This window comes from Triticum urartu, chromosome 3A, assembly GCF_056163025.1.
Source record: "Triticum urartu cultivar PI428250 chromosome 3A, HENAU_Tu73, whole genome shotgun sequence".
Classification (NCBI taxonomy): domain Eukaryota; kingdom Viridiplantae; phylum Streptophyta; class Magnoliopsida; order Poales; family Poaceae; genus Triticum; species Triticum urartu.
The window spans coordinates 85,812,812-85,818,811 of NC_141875.1; positions in this window are offsets into that span (position 1 = coordinate 85,812,812).

Consider the following 6,000-nt stretch of genomic DNA (forward strand, 5'->3'; position numbering starts at 1 on the left):
ATGTGATTCATTGGAAAGAATTAAATGCAACTCTGAAGATTGGGATCTCGACGAAGGTAAGGAGTCAGGTATGACACCTAAGTTTGATTGTGTTAAATCTTTTATGGATACCAATGTTTTCCATAAATTTAGCACGAAATATGGACTTGACTCTGAGATAGTAGCTTCTTTTTGTGAATCTTTTGCTGCTCATGTTCATCTCCCTAAGGAGAAGTGGTTTAAATATCATCCTCCCATAGAAGTAAAAGTAGCTGCACCTATTAAAGTTGAAGAAAGACTATCACTTATAATGATCCTATTGTTCCTACTGCTTATGTTGAGAAACCACCTTTTCCTATTAGGATAAAAGATCATGCTAAAGCTTCAATTGTGGTTCGTAAAAGCAATACTAGAACCTATAAAACTCCTGAGCAAGTTAAAGTTGAACCTAATATTGCTATTGTTAAGGATCTCTTGGCTGATAATATTGATGGGCACGTTATTTATTTCTGTGATGAAACAACTAGAATTGCTAAACCTTGTGCTAAAGATAAACATAGACCTGTGGTAGGCATGCCTGTTATTTCTGTTAAAATAGAAGATCATTGTTATCATGGCTTGTGTGATATGGGTGCTAGTGCTAGTGCAATACCTATTGACTTATACAAAGAAATTATGCATGATATTGCACCTGCTGAGTTAGAAGATATTGATGTCACAATTAAACCTGCCAATAGAGATACTATTTCACCAATTGGGATTGTTAGAGATGTTGAAGTCTTGTGTGGGAAAACTAAATATCCTACTGATTTTCTTATTCTTGGTTCCCCACAAGATAGCTTTTGTCCCATTATATTTGGTAGACCCTTCTTAAACACTGTTAATGCTAGGATAGACTGCGAAAAGGATGTTGTCACTATTGGTTTAGGTGATATGTCTCATGAGTTCAACTTTTATAAATTCCGTAGAAAACACCGTGAAGAGGAATTTCCTAGTAAAGATGAAATTATTGGTCTTGCTTCTATTGCCGTACCTCCTAGTGATCCTTTAGAACAATATTTGCTAGACCATGAAAATAATATGTTTATGAATGAAAGAAGGGAAATAGATGAAGTGTTTTTTAAACAGGGACCTATTCTGAAACACAACTTACCTGTTGAAATCTTAGGGGATCCTCCTCCACCCAAGGGTGATCCCGTGTTTGAGCTTAAACCATTGCCTGATACTCTTAAATGTGCTAGTCTTGATGAAAAGAAGATATATCCTGTTATTATTAGTGCTAACCTTTCAGAGAAGGAGGAAAAAAATTATTGAAAACTCTGAAGAAGCACCGTGCTGCTATTGGATATACTCTTGATGATCTTAAGGGCATTAGTCCCACTCTATGTCAACAAAAAATAAATTTGGAGAAAGATGCCAAACCAGTTATTGATCATCAACGACGGCTGAATTCTAAGATGAAAGAAGTGGCAAGAAAAGAAATACTAAAGCTCCTTGAGGTAGGTATAATTTATCCCGTTGCTGATAGCCAGTGGATAAGTCCTGTCCATTGTGTTCCTAAGAAGGGAGGTATTACTGTCGTTCCTAATGATAAAGATGAATTGATTCCGCAAAGAATTATTACAGGTTATAGGATGGTAATTGATTTCCGCAAATTAAATAAGTGTAACGCCCTCGATGCGGCTATATCTCCCACGTGTCGAGGCACGACTTAGAGGCATAACTGCATTGAAAGCAATGTCACAAGTTAGGCAATCATCACAACATCCCATGTAATATAGATAATAAAAGGGGAGATACATAGTTGGCTTACACTCGCCACGTCAATCAAAGTACATAAATAGCATTACAACAATCAAACACTCATGGCCCGACTACGGCGCCAAAATGAAAGATAACCCAACATGCGACACGGTCCCGATCACCCCAACTGGGCACCACTACTGATCATCAGGGAAAGACACGTAGTAACGGCGTGAGTCCTAGTCGAACTCCCACTTGAGCTCAAGCGCGTCATCTGGAACGGAGTCATCAGGCCCTGCATCTGGTTTGGAAGTAATCTGTGAGCCACAGGGACTCAGCAATCTCGCACCCTCGCGATCAAGACTATTTAAGCTTATAGGTAAGGCAAGGTAAATATGTGGAGCTGCAGCAAGCGACTAGCATATATGGTGGCTATCCTGTTCGCAAAAGAGGGCGAGAAGAGGAGGCAAAGCGCGAACGAGTAACTAGAGAACATCCTGTGGCAAGCATTACTCCAACACCGTGTTCACTTCCCGGACTCTGTCGAGAAGAGACCATCACGGTAACTCACACTATTGAATCATTTTAATTAAGTTAAGGTTCAAGTTATCTACAACCGGGCATTAAAAAATTCCCATCTGCCCATAACCGCGGGCACGGCTTTCAAAAGTTCAAAACCCTGCAGGGGAGTCCCAACTTAGCCCATGACAAGCTCTCATGGTCAACGAAGGAATAGACCTTCTCCCGAGACATTCCGATCAGACTCGGTATGCCGGTTCTACAAGACACTTCGACAAGTCAAAACAAATCCAGCAACACCGCCCGAATGTGCCGGCAAATCCCGATAGGAGCTGCACATATCTCGTTCTCAGGGCACACTCGGATTGTCTTAACTTCCGGTAGGCTAGCCCAGAGTTGCCCCTGGTGGCCACCGGCGGCTGACGAGTTGGACAAACACTCACAGGAGCACTGGCCCGGGGGGGGGGGGGGTTAAAATAAGATGACCCTCGGGCTCCAGAAACCCAAGGGAAAAAGAGGCTAGGTGGCAAATGGTAAAACCAAGGTTGGGCATTGCTGGAAAAGCTTTAATCAAGGCAAACTATCAAGGGGTTCCCATTATCACCCAACCGCGTAAGGAACGCAAAATCGGGGAACATAACACCGATATGACGGAAACTAGGGCGGCAAGAGTGGAACAAAACACTAGGCAAGAGGCCGAGCCTTCCACCCTTTACCAAGTATATAGATGCATTAAGATAACATGGCAATATAATGATATCCCAACAAGTAAATAATGTTCCAACAAGGAACGGTCTCAATCTTCACCTGCAACTAGCAACGCTATAAGAGGGGCTGAGCAAAGCGGTAACATAGCCAATCAACGGTTTGCTAGGACATGGTGGGTTAGAGGTTGAACATGGCAATTTGGGAGGCATGATAAGCAAGTGGTAGGCATCGTAGCATAGGCATAGCAAAAGAGCGAGCATCTAGCAAAGCAAAGATAGTAGTGATTTCGAGGGTATGATCATCTTGCCTGCAAAGTTGTCAGAGTTGACTGGATCCTCGAAAGCAAACTCAATGGGCTCCTCGTTAGTGAACTCGTCTCCCGGCTCTACCCAAACAATACAAACAAGCAACAAGGACACAATCAACCACGTGCAAACTCAAACAACATGATGCAAATATGGTATGCTATGCAGGATGCAGTATGTGATGCATATGCAAGATTTGACAAGGAAAGCATGAACCTGGCCTTAACTTGGAAATCCAAGCACGCCACTGGAAAGGTGAAGTGAAACCGCTTGAAAACGATATAAAGAACACCGGAATCGGAGTTACGGTTTGGAAATGGCAAGCAATTCAAATATGACCACGTTCTGCGATTTACAGCAAGTAGCCAACTAAATGCAACAAGATGAACATGCTACAGCACCCAAACATGACAACAAATTACACGGCAGGGATCCATTCATGATGCTTAACAAAATACTAGCACTGAGCTACGGCCAAATCATCCAATAACAGGTTCAAACAAGCATGGCAAAAATGCATTTGGTAAACAGATTTCAGACTTTGTGAAATTAACACTTGTCTGGAATTTCAGATCAGGTAGCCCACTTTGGAGCATGAAAACTATATGCTACAGGACCTGAACATGGCAAAGTAAAGCATGGCATGGAGCTACTCAAGGAGCTTAACAAAAGTCCCTTAGTGACCTTGAGACAAAAGGGATCAGAAAATACATTTGCAAGCATGTGAACATGGCAAAAACATAATCAGTTCTCAAACTTAGTGAAAACTGGAGCATGCTGAAACAGATATCAAGTAGGCATGTTTACGAGTTCGATGCACTCACTACAGAGCAAGTCATGACAATCTAAGCATACACCCATCAAGAATACACAAAATACAAGCTAGACATGGCAAGAACAATAACATAGCATGCACGGATCAACTACAACATCCTCGGCAAAATTCCTAACAAGTAGACAATCTGCCCAGATTCACGAAATAGCAAAAGTAGAGCTCGATCGACTCAAGCTAGGGTGCTCCATAAATGCACACAAAGACATGGATGGATAGAGCACTACAAGATTAACAAAACATCCTTACTGATCATCCTCACAAGAGGCACGGATCACTAGGAAACAACATGAACATATGGCATATTGAGATAAACAGATCAAGGACTTAGTGGAAATGCTAAGTCCCTAAAATCAGCATTAACGAATGCTCCACTTTGCAAGCTTGTGCTAGTCACCACAAACATCACAAAAATACATGGGTTGCACCTCTGGATAGATGGCAAAACATATAACAAAACTCATGTAGAACTCCTGGGCATATCATGCACACAATAATCATGGCAAAAATGACAAATATCTAATTGGAGCAGCAGATCTGACAATTATCTCAAATAGCACTCTTCCAACAGCATTTCGGGCATCAAGATGAACTCAAATGAAAATGATGCAATGAGATGAAATGATGTGCTCTCTGAGGTGAACATTTTGATATGCTATATGCCCAAAACGAAGCTACGAATGCAAAGTTACGATGCGATGAACATAGCCAAAATATTAGGGTTTTGGGAAAAAAGTCAACCGATCCAGATCCAGATCCAGACCCGAGTGTACTGTAGCAGCGGAGCGGACTTCGAGGTTCGTCGGCCGGAGTTCGTCGGGGTGCGCCGGAGTCGAGGGAGAGGGGCGGCCGGGGTACGCTGGTGACGAGGAGGACCCGGGCGGCGGCGGAGCTCTGGTGGGTGAGCTCGCCGGCGATGGCGACGACGTGCGGCGGCGCTTGGCGGGCTGACGAGGAGGCATCGGGCTGCGGTGGGGCGGCGACTACCGGGCGGCGGAGGCGGAGGCGGCCGGCGCTGCCCGCGGTGGCGCGGGGCGAGGCACGGGCCTCAGGCGGCGCGCGATGGAGGTAGGCGCGGGCGGCGGCTCCCTGGGCCGCGGGGGCCCCGAGCGGGCTCGGCGGGCCGTGGCGGTGGGAGAGTGGCGCGGGATAGGTGGCGGCCTCCTACTGGGCGGCGGCGGCGAAATGTCCGGCCGTCAGCGGACGTGTCCGGCACGGCACGGTGGAAGAGGAGCTAGGTTAGGGGAAGAAGATCCGGGAATTGGAAAGGGGGGTTCTTTATATAGGCATAGGAGGAGCTAGGAGAGTCAAAATGAGGTGCGGTTTTCGGCCACACAATCGTGATCGAACGCTCTTGATGATGGAGAGGGTTTTGGTGGGTTTTGGGCCAACTTGGAGGGGTGTTGGGCTGCAACACACACGAGGCCTTTTCGGTCCCTCGGTTAACCGTCGGAGCATCAAACGAAGTCCAAATGGTACGAAACTTGACAGGCGGTCTACCGGTAGTAAACCAAGGCCGCTTGGCAAGTCTCGGTCCAATCCGGAAATGTTAATCCCCACACATGAAAGAAAGGTAGAATTGACCACCGAAGGAGAACGAAGCGCCGGAATGCAAAACGGACAACGGGGAAAATGCTCGAATGCATGAGATGAACACATATGCAAATGCAATGCACATGATGACATGATATGAGATGCATGACAATGACAACAACACACGGAGACAAAAACCCGAACCCGAGAAAATAAAATAACTTAACGCCGGAAACGGCAAGAGTTGGAGTACATATTGGGAAAATCATATCCGGGGTGTTACAACACTCCACCACTATGAAAGGATCTCGTCCCGAGATCTAGGACTGAAAGAACGCCGGGTACTCAGAATGGAGGTGATCCTCGCGTTCCCAGGTAGCT